The sequence below is a fragment of the Marmota flaviventris genome, chromosome 4 (genome assembly GCF_047511675.1).
Source record: "Marmota flaviventris isolate mMarFla1 chromosome 4, mMarFla1.hap1, whole genome shotgun sequence".
Taxonomy (NCBI): domain Eukaryota; kingdom Metazoa; phylum Chordata; class Mammalia; order Rodentia; family Sciuridae; genus Marmota; species Marmota flaviventris.
In genome coordinates this window covers 139,975,882-139,989,980 of record NC_092501.1, presented here as the reverse complement: position 1 = coordinate 139,989,980, position 14,099 = coordinate 139,975,882, and the positions used below count along the sequence as shown (strand labels likewise).

Sequence of the window (14,099 nt, the reverse complement as noted above, 5' to 3'; positions counted from 1 at the left end):
GGTATTTTTGTGGGGATTCTTATTTACTTTGTATTTGATTCTCTCATGAGATAATCTACAAAAGTAGATTTTGGTATTCCATTTGATCTTAAGACATTGGGTTCCATTGGGATCTGAAATATGAGCCTTCCAATGAGTTTCAATTTATAAATGACCTGCCTTGAACTTGCAATTGGAAAGATCAGTGGGAAATCCCAGGATTGAAAAAAATTCCAGGAGAGAGACGCAAAGATGAAGAAAAGCCCTAGGGGGAAAAAAAAATCCACCTGCAGTTTGGTGACAATAAAGATAGAAGAGAGGCAGTTAACATTATTTCCAAGAAACCAAACACTGAGTTTGAAAGGAAAAAAAAAATGGTAAAGAAAAATCTTCTATTTAACTGTCAAATACCAAGGAAGAAAATAATGATTATCACAGAATATATCACAAGTTTCTTTTAAAGGGGAAGAGGGAGAGAGAATGTTAGGAGGAATAGCCACTGGGGTCAAAAGAGGCTTTTATGAAAATTAATTTGAGAGGATGACATTTTTAAGTGATGACAGGAAAGGCCATAAAACATTTTCTGCACAATCTTGCTTTCGTATTTAATTGGTAGCCCAAGAGATGTCAGGGCATTGATGGTCTTGCAACATTAGTTATCTGTCCAAGTTGAATATCAAAGATGTGCCTGTAGACATGTGCGCATTACGTCATAGAGCAAAAGGTAAGTCTGTAACTTCTACTTCAGTTTTGAGATTTTTAGCCAGGGTTGCTTCTCATAATAGAATTTAGGATATGCTAAATGGCAACCAACAGATGATATTTTAATCCTTGGATTTAATGAGACTATACTTGTTTTTCCTTTTTTCCCCCCAATATTACCCAAAAGTAAATTGTTGTGTGAGTTTAAAAAATTTCTCCTCAGTAGCATACTACAAAATAGAGGGTGTTGGCAGAATGAAAGCACAGTTGAAATTTTAACTCTTAAGATAGACTCACTTTTCCCTTGCCAGTACAGGCAAATCGACAGGGACCTTTGTTACCAGTCAAATGGAAAAATTCTATTTTAGGAATGAACCCTGACTATTTTTAAATAGTTTTCAGTCATTACTCAATCAAAGAAATAGCTCTTGATCTGCTGCTGCTCAGAGGATTAAGCAAAACTCTGGGATTCCAGCGAAATGTCAGCAAATGGCACATATATCCTATGTTGAAAAAGCCAAGTTGTGTGGTTAATCAATTCTGGAGCATCTGAGATACATTTGTGTGACAATAGCCATTTATTTTAAGCTTATTGGTAAGTGTTTTATTCCACTGATTTTAACAGTTGCTTGATTTATTTAAGCGATTATAAGGGGCATCCAAATTTAGTTTGGTAAATTGTTTGCATTGAGGTCTTTATCTGTTTTAAGTAAATATGGCCAAGACCCAGATTTCAAAGTAGGCTGTGTCAAATCATGGCCATGATTGATGGTGGAACATATTTCCAAATATACTCATGCCTTTAGCTTAAGTATAGTTTAATTGACTGCAGATTGAATAACAACTGGAATTGAGATGCAGTGGAAACTTGAAGCGACGTCAGATAAAGAGCACTAGCATTACCCTTGAGTGTGGACCAGAGTGGAAGAGGAATCTGAAATCCTGATGTGATAGCTAACCTTGAAACTAAATGCCCTCAGCCTGTGGAGAGACCTAATCATGTGCATGGGTAATATTTAAATGTACCTCTTTTGAATGGATCACTTATGACTAGCTAGGGGATAAAATATATGTGTGTGTGAGTATATATGTGTGTTTGTGTATGTGTATATTTATATATACATATGTCTAGCTAGTCACACACACACACACATAGATATCATAGATTGTGTGCGTGCGTGTGTGTGTGTCTCTGCCCTTTTAAAAATTTAGAGAAGAGAGAGATTGCACTGTGAGAGAGAGAGAGAATTCCCACTATGATGTGTAGAAATGATTCTCAAATTGTTTTCCTACTTCTCCAATGTATTCTTGCATAACGTGGAAGCTTTAAATAGTTGTAAATGCCCCTGGGCTCATCAAACATACAGAAGAGAGCCAATTGTGGTTAGATAATGCCTGAGCTTACTTATTAAAATATATGCTTTCTTTTTTTTTTTTTTTAAATAAAGGCAATAGGAAACTTCAAATGATGTTTTTTGCTTGTGAAATTAATTGTGGGTGCACAACATAAAAACCCATGACCCAACTGCTTTCCTGAAACTAAAATTTCTAACTTTGTTAGCATTTCTTTTTGTTGTTGTTGTTGGGGTGGGTACCAGGGATTGAACTCAGAGTCACTGGGTCACTGAGCCACATCCCCAGCCCTATTTTGTGTGCATTTTATTTATAGACAGAGACTCACTGAGTTGTTTAAAGCCTTGCCATTGCTGAGGTTGGCTTTGAACTCATGATCCTCCTCCCTCAGTCTCCTGAGTCTGCTGGGATTACAGGTGTGTGCCACTGTGCCCAGACTTTGCTAGCATTTCTAACATTTCTAACTCTGAAATGTAATTTCTTCAGGAATTTGAGCTATGGAGAAACAAATCTGGGAAAAAAAATTTTAAAAATACTGTGCCTAGCTAGGAACATAAGCTCTAAGGCTCCAATATTCATGTAGATCAGGGTTTAACTTTGATCCTATAATAACTGTTTCTTAGTAAGCATGTGTTTAATAAGGTACCTGCTTCCTAAGAAATCTAGATTTGCTTCCAAATTAAAGATAAACATAGTGGTAGGAGAGTAAAAATACATGTATAGATGCAGGGAATAATTTCTAAATATGTTTCCAAATGTGGCTGTAAATATATTAGAAGAAAAAATATTAAGGAACTGACATAATTAGCCTTTAGGTTGTTATTAGTGCAGTGAAATCTTATTAATTTATGCACGATTTAGAGTTGATGATTATTTAAGTGAGATCTTATGTAGTCTCCCATTTCTGTATTTATAATAAAGGAAGAAATAAATAGTATGGATGAGATAGAACTATATGTTGGGGCAAAATAATATGTGCCTCTAAGTGCTAGGTGCCACACATATTATCTAACCAAATGTTCACAAGTATCTGACGTAGACAATGCCTATATTTTACCAATAAGAAAGCTGAGGGCTTATGGTTTACGTGACTAGCCAAAATCATGTATCTTAAGGAAGTAGATTGAGAATGTGTATGTGGGTCCTGTGTTTTTATGAATACCATGCCTTTTTCTAAGTTCCTTAGGAATTTTTGTTCCTTCATTTACAGCGATTGCCTGAGCAGCAGCCTGTGCTAAACATTCTTGCAAGCAATATCCTTATTACCATATTTACCAGTCATTCTCATTTGGCCATGGGAGCAGTTCTCTCAAGGACTTCAAGGTGCTAGCACTTTCCTTGATAGGCAGAGACTCAGTGTCTACATTTGAAATATTCATATCCTAGTAATTTATACTCTTGCAGACTCATGCATATCCAGTGCTGTTCTGCTGTACTTAATTATACGTGTTCATGGAACGTCTTATTACTTAGCATCAGAATTTGCTATGGGACAGGATTAATAAAATCAAGACTTATGAGCGGCCACTTTCTGGCAGGGTTGTTGGGAAAGTTTCCTTCTGAACAGCAACCCCCAAAACATTCTCAGGTACCAAGTTGTTACTTGTATTAAAGAAAACCAGATAGAATTTTAAAGTACAGATCCTTTGCATATTTTTGAGCACCAGTTGGGAGGAAGCAGTTATGAATATGTCATATTTTATAAACCCAGGAGCAAAGGTTTCCTTGGTGTTTGTATTGCAGGTTCACGTTCCAGAAAATAGTAGGCTTTTCTGATGGCTGAGTTCATAAAGGAATGTAATATTTCTGTCTCAGCTCTGAGTTCAGTAGGCTTGTAGGTTCTTAGAGGTGTCTACAATATTTCTTTGTCCTGTTTAGTGAGACAAAAACATCATTCTTATTGAAATGCATAGGAAGGACTAGCATAATTCCTGCCGTGTGCAAGGCAATCATGCTATTTCATCAGTACTGTTAATTGTAATTTCTTTTAAGCATTTCTTCTATCTGTGAGATGTGCTAAATTCTAAGTGCCCCTGTGAAATGTCAGTGAATGGAATTAAGCAGGTAATTAAACAGAGACAGAAACTACATTGGTATAATTAGACTTTAACAGTATAGTTTAGAAAAAAAATATATAGCTCAAGACATGGAAGAGTTGCAGTGTTTTAAAAGATGTCTGGGGATTTTTAGCAATATGTACCTCCCACATCATTTTTATTATATACTTTTATCTGGGAAGAATGGAGTTTGGTCATGACAAAGACTTCCACAAGCCTATAATAAGCTGATGGGTTCTATTTTCCTTCTCAATACTGGCTGAGAATCCTACTAAAGGTTAGGCCTCCTCAGCTCTATGTTATCATTAAGTATGTCATTTCATGTTCTGAGATGGTATAGTTTGGATCTGAAATGTCCCGAAAGCCCATGTGTTAAAGGTTTGGTCCCAGCCTGTGGCTCTGTTGGGAGGTGGTGGAACCTTGAGGAGGCGGGGCCTAAGGGGAGGAAGTGAGGTCATTGGGGGCATGCCTTGAAGTGATATTAGGACCCAGGCCCTTCCTGTCTCTCCCTTTGCTTCCTGGTTGCCACTCCACCACATGCTTCCATCATGATGTACTGAGCCATCACAGGCCCAAAGGCACTGGACTGAAATCTCTGAAACCGTGAGTGAAAATAAACCTCTCCTTCTTCTAAGTTGACTGCCGCAGGTATTTGATCACAGTGATGGAAAGCTGACTAACATGTCTCCTGACCAAAATGGCAAGAATCCCATTGGGAACTTAACAGACACTGGAATGAGGCATTAGTGTGCACACTGGAAATCTATTTTGTCACTTACTTGTTTGAAAGTGAGACTTGTGTGGACTGATCCTTCCAGAGAAATAATTTATGGATCTAGAACCTGTGCCTTCAGTTTATCTGGATCATAATAAAAAATATTGTTTTTAATAGCAGGTCAAATTGGAAGAAATTTACAAGTGTTGGAGTAGATAGAAAAAGAGAAGGAAAGGATGACCGGAAGGGAGGAAAGAGGGAGAGGAAAAGAAGGAAACAAAAACAAAACCACTTCATAGTGTCCTGATTATGTTGGGTGCCACCCCCAGGAATTTCTATAATAATTACATTGATAAAGGAGAGTGAGCGGTTGTGCAGTTACCATGTGGATGATATCGATGTGAATGTGCAAACTTCAATGTCCAGTCCAAAGCATAGTTTTGCTTCAGGTTGTATTTTCCATTTGGTCATTCCTGAATTGATCATCTACTTTCCTCAATCCTTCATTTTCTTTTGTGTTATGAATGTCTGGAAGCATACATTTCAGCTTACACATTTATAACTTCTTCACATCTAAAATTAGAATTCCACTTAATTTTAATATATCTCATCTACTAAGAAAATAGTAGTGATTTTGGTGGTCATCTTTGTGTGCATGCACGCACACACAAATCAGAATGATTCTCTTGTTACTGGCTTAGAATCCTTTGTCCCACACCTGCTAGAAATTATTTTTAACAGTCAGTCTCTTACTTAAGTTTGCAAACTTTTTAAAGGTAATTTATCTAATGAAATCATAGATGTGAAAGACTAAGTAGGCCAGCAGTCCTTACGCCTTTGTGAAAGAACTGTGAAAAGGGTTTACGTAAATGGATCAGATTTCATTTGAAAGTGCATTAAGAGTCCTAAACACATATGAAAAACTTACCTTATTACTTAAATATTAAAGCAGTAGTGAAGTTTCCAGGCAGTGTTTATGTATGCTATTTTAGTGTGTCCACTGGAAGGGAACAGAATACATGTGTTTTAAAATGATGTAAGACCTATGATGTCATAGTTTTTAATGTAAGCTGCAATTTATATAAATGATCAATGTCTCCCATGGGAATGTCTTCTTGCTTAATAAATGGAATATGTGATTCGGCATTGTAAGAAGAAATTAGGACATAATTCAAATGATAATTTCTATGGGGATAAAGTTCGAGCTATGAAAAACTAGAAGCCCTAGACAATCACTGCCCAATACAAATATAATATGAGCCATATATGTAGTTTTTAATTTTCCAATATATATATTCAAACAAGGAAAATGGTAAATTCACTTTTATAGTATATTTTCTTTAAACCAGTATTTCAACATATTAACATGTAACCCATGTAAACGTCGTTAGTGAGATTTTTCCAATTTTCACCTACAAATCTTGGAAGTCTAATGTGTATTTTATATTTATAGTATGACTCAGTTCAGAGCCACTGTTTCTAGTGCTCATTAGCCATGTGTGGCTGGTGGCTACCATATTTGAACTACATGGCTCTTGAGCAAAGACATAAATGGAGCCAAGCAGCCAAGAAAAATGAGCTGCTCTCCGTTCATCTGGTTCCTGCCTTTGCCCTAGTGCAGCCAGATTTCATTATTTTTCCTGGAATGCCAGAAATCCAGAGCCCTCTGGGAAGTTTCTTGATTTTTAAATGTTGGCAACTAATTCAGAACTTTCAAAAAGATCATGCTAGGCTGGACCACACATTGCCAGTTAGTGACCTCTGTTCCCAGTACTTCAAATTTTAATCCATGTAAGGGTCTCGTATTCATCCAACATTCTCTAGGAGGTTTGACTGTGGATAATCAAAGGATCCCCTTCTTTCACAAATACAAGTGTGTTTGAACATGTTTTCAAGTTTATGGAATATGTTCCACATTAGAATACACTCAGTGTTTGTCCTGGGATAATTTTCTACTTAAAATTTTATTTCTCCAGCTGACTGCACCCTCCCCCTAACACACACACACACACACACACACACACACACACACACACCCTTTTTTTTTTTTTTTAAATTCATCCTACCTGTAACTGTTATTCGGTTCCCTCTTCCATGTCAGAGTACAGGCTTCTCGAGGGCAGGCAGAATGTTTTGTTTTCCACTGTATCCCTGTACCTGGTATGGGGAAGGCTTTGGGTCAGTTTTTACTGAATGGATGAATAAGTGAACAACTAAGCTAAAACCCAGGGAGGATGTGTTGGTGGGAATGTAGAGAAATTAGAAGCCTTGTGCACTCCTGGTGGGAACTGCAGATGGTGCAGCTGCTATAGGAAATTTTATCAATTCCCCCCAAAAATTAAAAAATAGAGCTACCACAGGAGCCAGCAATTCCACTCCTGAGTGTATCACCAAAATACAAGAATGTAGGGACATGAAGATATGGTTGTACAGTACTTGTGTTCATAAAGGTATTATTCACAATAGCTAAAAAGTGAAGAAAGCAACCCAAATGTCCATTGACAGATGAATGGATCAGCAGATCAGCCATCTGTGATATATTCATACAAGGGAATATTATTCAGCCTTAAAGGAAAGAAATTCTGATACTTGCTACATCATGGATTAATTTTAAAAACATCATTCTAAATAAAAAAGCCTGTCACAAAAGAAAAAAAAGCAAATACTCACATGAGGTACCTAGAGCGGCCAAATTCAGAGACACAAAGTAGAATGTGCTTGCTAGGGTCTGGGGGGAGAGGGGACCAAGGAGTTATGTCATGGGTACAGAGTTTCAGTTTTGAAAGCTGAATGGCCATAATGGTTGTTTAACTGTACTAATACCACTATACTGTAAGCCTGAAAATGATTAAAATGGTAATTTTATGTATATGATACCATAATTTAAAATAAATACTATTTTTAAAAGCATAAGAAGGTCGAATGCCTTATCTCAGTTCACAGTATTGTGGTCTGTAGATTTTTAAATTATTCTAGGCCATTCATCCATTGATTTTTTTTGTTTGTTTGTTTTTTGGATTTGGTTAAGGGTTTTTGGTTTTTGTTTGTGGTACTGGGGATTGAACCTAAGGCCTCACACATGTTAGGGATTCACACTGTATCACTGGGTTACACCTCCAGCCCTGCAGTATTTTTTGAGTTCAGGGCAATAAAGGAAACACAGAGTTTTGGGAAATTGCAAACCCAGATCCTTGTAAGTTACTGAGACCCCCGCCCCCCCCCCCCCCCCAGTTCTCACACACGTCCTATCCTGTTCTGCTGGAACCAAGGATAAGATAATAAAATGAAATAGGTATGAGAAAACTATATGTGCTAGATCATTCTGGGTTGAAATCACTGTATGTTGGGAGATTAATGTGTTAGGGAGATTAAAGTTTCCTCCTGGTGATGTAACGCGTAAGAGCCTTATTGAGCTGATGCCCCGCACAATCATTTCTCAGTTCAGTTAAAATAATCAGCTGACTGACTGTAAATTTGCCCCAGTCACTGAGAACATTTGCTGCACTCTGTTGATGCCGATGATTTATTTCATCATCTGCCATGGGCTGAAGTGCCCTTGGAGTCGAATTCTTCTTTTCCTTTCAAGAGTAAAGTGAGGTGGGAAGAGAATGCCTTGTGCAATGGAATATCTAGTCTCAAGAGGCAGCACCACCCGTGAAGCTGGCACCTTTGGTGACCTTTCCTGGCTCTGTAGCAGTGGGAATGCCTGTTGCTCAGAGTAGCCAGATTTCTACAATTAGAGAAAAAGGCACAATCATTTAATATTTTATTCTCTAGAGACTTGCTTTGGTAAGTAAGCAGAACTCTGAGTTTTCTGTCACATGCCGTAATTATCCAAGAGGATATTGTCTTGAAATGGAGAAAGCAAACAAAATCCGATAGTAGTTCTATACACAGCCTATTTTATCTGTGTTTTAAAAATGAACACAGCTTAGGGCCTTGCAAGTTGCTACTTACAAATGGATTCTTCACATTGTTCCAGAACCCTTAGGTGACATCAAGCACTGAAAGAAACTCAAGACTGATTAAAACCAAAAAACAAAATCATAAAAATCAAGAAGAAAATATAGATTAAAAAGCAAAGCTTAGTTTGGGGAAAGGCTAGTGAGGCATAAAAAGCAACAGAAAACTTGCAAAAGAAAAATGGATAAACTTAACTGCATAGAATTTTAGCTACCAAATATACAGCGTGAGCAACAGATTAGGAAAATATTCGCAACAAAGATGATAGGCAAAGAGTTAATATGCAAGGAAGTCAAATCAATTTTTTTTTAAAATCTAGAAACATTTTTTATTTGTAGTTGACACAATACCTTTATTTTATTTACTTATATGTGGTGCTGAGGATTGAACCCAGGACCTTGCATGTGCTAGGCAAACACTCTACCACTGAGCCACAACCACAGCCCCTCAAATCAATTTTAAAAACCCTGCCATCTCACCAAAATAATGGAGAAGAGACATGATTAGGGAAATGAATGGCTAATAAATGTGAAAGGAGAAATATAAAAAGCTAATAAGTATGAAAAAACTTATTCTTTTTATTAATTAAAGAAATGTAAACTAAAATAAGATGAAGATAGTTTCTACTTATTAAGGCTTATCCTTCTTAAAAGATAAGCCTTAATACTGGCTAGGTTTCAGGGAGGCATTCAGATGCTGCTGGGAGGAGGGTGAGGAGAGTCAGCCTTTGGAAAGTCTTGAGTAACAGACAGTGAGAGCTTTAAATGGGTAAAAGTAATGTGTGAAAGGGTCAGTATGTGCCTTGCAGAAATCTGTCTTTAGGAAATAATCAGAAGTGCTGATATAAATTTGTATAGGCGACTGTTCACTACAGAATTATTTGTAGTAGTTAAAAAGTGAATATCACTCAAGCAATAAATGTAAATTATGATTCATTAATGATGACAGTAATGCTGACATTAAAAATCAGGAGAAGACTTCTGGGTGCGGTGGAGCACAGCTATAATCCTGGAGACTCAGGCTGAGGCAGGAGGATAGCAAGTTCCAGGCCAGGCTCAGGAACTTAGGCACTAAGCAACTTAGGCACTAAGCACCCTGTCTTAAAATTAAAAAAAATAAAAAGGGGTGGGGATGTAGCTCAGTGGCATAGTACCCCTGGATTCAATCCCCAGTAAACACCCCCCCCCCAAAAAAAATCAGGAGGATTTATTAAAATGTGTTCAGTATTTACTGAAAGTATTAATGTTTGTTGAAAATGTGTTCAATTTCAATTATGTCTAAAGTGCTACTATATAAATGTGTACAATTGGTTTATATTCTTGGTACACAGTAATAATATTCCAGTGTTGTTAAGTGTATGTGTTTGCATTGAATAGAGATTGAATGAAAATCAGCAATGTGGTAAAAACTGCTATCTCTGAATGGCCAGATTACATGTGATTTCCATTTTCTTTGTACTTTTCTACCAGTTCTAAATTTTCTAGAATAGAAAGAAACTATTTCTTTAAATGGAAAATACGTTTTTAAAGAACTAAATTGCTAATAAAGCAGACTTATTATGAAGAAGACTTCCATCTCTCTCCATAAGTTCTGTCCTGGTGCCATGATTCGTTTCGTAGTTAAGGACTCCATTTATCCCCCATCCTCATCAGATTACCAGCTTCTGCCATTTTCCTCTTCTGTGCTTTCCAGACATGACCCTTTCTTTCCCCTGCTGGTCAACATGGGTTTTCTTCTCTCTCTCCATTGCCCTTGGTTTTGAATCCCAACCCTGGCCTGCCAGGTACCCTCTCAACACGTGCTCTGGGTTAGTTCTCAGACTCCCTCACACACACCAACCTTATTGTCCTGACATGCTGTGCTCACACATCTCGGCAGTGTTCCTCTCTTAGCAACACCCTGTGTTCATCCACCCATCCATTCAACAGACATTTACTAAGCAAACTTCATGAGCCAGGCACTCCAAGGCCCAAAGATCTATTAAACATCCTTTGTACCTCAGAAGAGCTCACAGTTCACTTGGGGAGGGTGTTGGTCAGCTTTCTGTCCCTATAACAAATATCCAATGGAGAGGAGAGGCTTATTTTGGCTCACAGTTTTTAGTGGTTTCAGTTCTTCATTGGTTGGCCCAGATGCTTTAGGCCCATAGTGAAGCAGCACATCATGGCAGAAGTGTGTGTCAGAGCCAAACTGCCTGCCTCGTGGCTGGGGAGCCAAAGAGAGGAAGAGGAAGGAACCAGTGTCCATCAATCCCCAGTACCCTGAAGATCTCCCACTAGGCCCTACTTTTTAAAGGTTCCACTACCTCTAAATATTCCCTACCTGGGAATCACTCCTCTAACACATGGGCCTTTGGGGGCCATTTAAGATCTACACTATAGAAGGGAAACAGACAAATAAACCACTAATTACATATTGCATAATAAGTGCTACTTATGTTAAGTGTCATGTAGTGGTGGGGACTGGGATTTGAACCCAGGTCTGCTGCCTCCAAAGCCATATTGCTCCAAAGTGAGGAAAGGGAAGCATGTGCAGTGCTATGATGTGGCTGCCACCCTGGGCATCTGTTGGGAAGGAAGAGGAGATGAGTCTGCCTCGTGGCTGTGTACACCATGCCGAGGTGTTAAAACAGCACCGTCTTGCAGCTGGAATGACAATCCTTATAACCAATACTCTGTGCTGTGGTCTATTCTAAGGGCTTTGTAAATACTAACTCAGTTCATCCTCACAACAGCTCCATGAGGTAAAACAGCCGTGTCTTTTTTTACATCAAGAAACTGAGGCACCAGCAGATTAAATGATTTGCACAGTGACATAGTAGTTGGCTCTAGAGTCTGAGCTCTCTATTCCTGTGCTTTAAGAATTCATTTTATGTGCTTAACGCTCTTTTCTCTGAAAATACGAGGTAAAACAGGAAAGGTCAGAGACTGTCATGTGCACTTTGGTGTCCTAGCAGAATGCTGCTGACCTCAAAACATGAGTGCTCAGACAGTAAATTTGAATCGAATTGAGTCGATTTGAACCAGAGGCTTTGAAGGGCTCTGTGAAATACTCTACTCTTGCTTTGATAAATGCCCAGACTTACGTTGGGACAGGGGTTGAAGAGAAAGAAAACATCTTAAATTGACATTTAATGCCCTTCAGAAATAGATAGCCAATCTGAGTAGACTGAACTCACCCTCACCCTGCCAGGCTCAGGGTCTCTTCAGGTTGGAAGCATCCTAGCAGCCAGTCGCCTTGTTGAACCTCCCACCCATTCCCAGCTGTGACTGACTGGAAGGCTGTAAGAACACCATTCTGGAATGTGAGAGACTCTCGCTTTTTAAACTCACTTGTTCTAAGTCTGTAGCTTTTTAGAGGGAGAGAGAGAGCAAGCCCTGCCTGGTCAGATTCCAACAGAATAGTCATAAAGTGTAGGTTTAAAGGGGATGCTATGCAAATGAACATTTGCTTCCTCTCTGAGCCAGGAGCCTAAGCAGTAAGCATACAGAGCGTGCTCAGTGTTGTGTTATTGGATTGGTGGGTGGAGCTGCAGGGTCACAGTAGGAACGTCACTGAAGGCTCACATGCCTGTGTGTGCCAAGGGGAGTACCTTAAGCCTTTCTCTTCACCCTCACCGCCTGCCCTGCCCTTGCTCACGTGCGTAGGAGGTACCAGCTGCCGTGAGGTCATGTGAGGACACTGGGCACTTCTCATTCCAACCATAGCATGGCATTTACTTGAACAGGGCAGGAGCGGGGAGGGAAGGGCTCATCACAGCTTTCCCTGCGATAGCTCTACCTGATCCCTCAAATTAAAACCAACCCAGGTTCAACAAAGTCCTCTTCTTTTAATAATAAAAGTGCCTAATGTTAATTGGGGACATTTCCTAAGTGTGAGGTTCTGTGTCCCGGTAGAAGGTGAGCACATGCAACTCCTATCTGCCTTTACCACTTGTCCGAACTATGGTTCAGAGAAGTTTGGTGATTTGCCTGAGGTCACAAAGCCGATCACTGGAGGAGCCGAGGCTCAGATCCAGGTGGTCTTCTCCCTGAGTCCCTGCTGATAGCTTTTGTATTACATTTTCTTGGCCATGAGGCCTCTGGCCTCTAAATGTTTCCCCCTTCTTCCTCCAGCCCGAAATCATTATCCTTCTTCCAAATTCCCACACTGCTTTGGCTGCATTTCTTTTATGGGACTTGCCAGTTTTTACAGCTTATTATTGTCATTTCTGTTCACTTTTCCTATTCAACTGGGGACATGGAAGCAGGGTCCATTTCTTTGTCCTTGGTGTGTTTTCCATGGTATCACATGTAAGATGTAGCCAAGCAGGAACGAGTTTTCCTCATCAGATCTGCCCTGTCTAAGCCACCATACCATAATAGGAATTTGGGAATCTATAAAATGACCTGTAGGCATTCTTGAGTACAGCATCCCTAGGAAAAGTAAAGGTTTAACTGAGAAAGACTAAATTATGGTCTCTTTAACAAAAATAGGCCAGTCGTATGGCCCAGTCCGCCTTATTCTGCCTGGTCCCTTGCGGTCCTAGTGCTGTTGCTGTTCAGAAATCACGCATGGCCCAGTCTTCCTGTAACTCTTGTGTGTGGTTCAGATTTGCTGCTCCTTTGCTGCGGGTTTGTTTTGTGTAGGGTTGAAGTTTCCTTTGATCCTTTAGGGCAGGCTGCAAGAGACATCCCCATCTCACACGGCTTCAGATTCACACTGAAGGATCTAGTTGTCATTAGCGGTTCTTGCTTTACACAAATTGACACACCACATGGATCTCAGAGCATTCTGTGAAATGCCTGCCGCAGCTGTGGATTACGCCTGGGATGCCCCACTTTCTCTTTCTCTGCTTCTCTCTCTCTTTTTGTTTCCCTTTTCCCTCTGTGCAAGGCTGCTTCCCTCTAATCTTGCTTCTTGAGCCGTGACAAATGAGAGGAGGGTAAGTTCATATCCTGCTCTAGTTTTTGGCAACAGAGAGCTGTTTGGAGGATGAACCCAACTCTATAACACCTCCCATTTGCTACCCTTGAATATCTTTCTGGGTGTCTTGCTAAAGATTTCTGGTTTTCTCCTTAACCATTTTGTAACTACTAAGTTATGTTTTGTTCATATCTTTGCATAAATACTTGTCAATAAGTAAATCAGTGAAGAAAAAAAAGGCAAGAAACTGGAGCATCCAGGTCATTATGATAAGCACTGGCACCCCTGCTCCTTTCAAATACAACCCGAAACACGACATTTAGGGCTGTCCTAGCACCACCACCGGCATCCAGACCTTCAGTGAATCACAAGCTTATGTTTGTCCCCAGGCAGTCTTGACATTTATGCTGCCTTTGATGGGGCAT

The 14,099-nt window shown here is 39.4% G+C and overlaps 1 protein-coding gene across 6 annotated transcripts in view; it reads left to right on the top strand.

Moving 5' to 3' along the window:
• Fry (FRY microtubule binding protein) overlaps window positions 1–14,099 on the top strand; it is a 402,948-nt gene that overhangs the window by 31,534 nt on the left and 357,315 nt on the right. Inside the window, exons 1-2 of one of the 6 annotated variants that reach the window (XM_071611565.1) lie at window positions 1,152–1,276; window positions 1,514–1,690. The exons of 3 other annotated variants lie outside the window; for them this stretch is intronic. The gene's annotated coding sequence lies outside the window, so the exon portion shown is untranslated. Of the gene's footprint in view, window positions 1–1,151; window positions 1,277–1,513; window positions 1,691–14,099 lie in introns of those variants that run through there. 2 more of the 6 variants (XM_071611567.1, XM_071611566.1) reach the window with 2 other exon arrangements.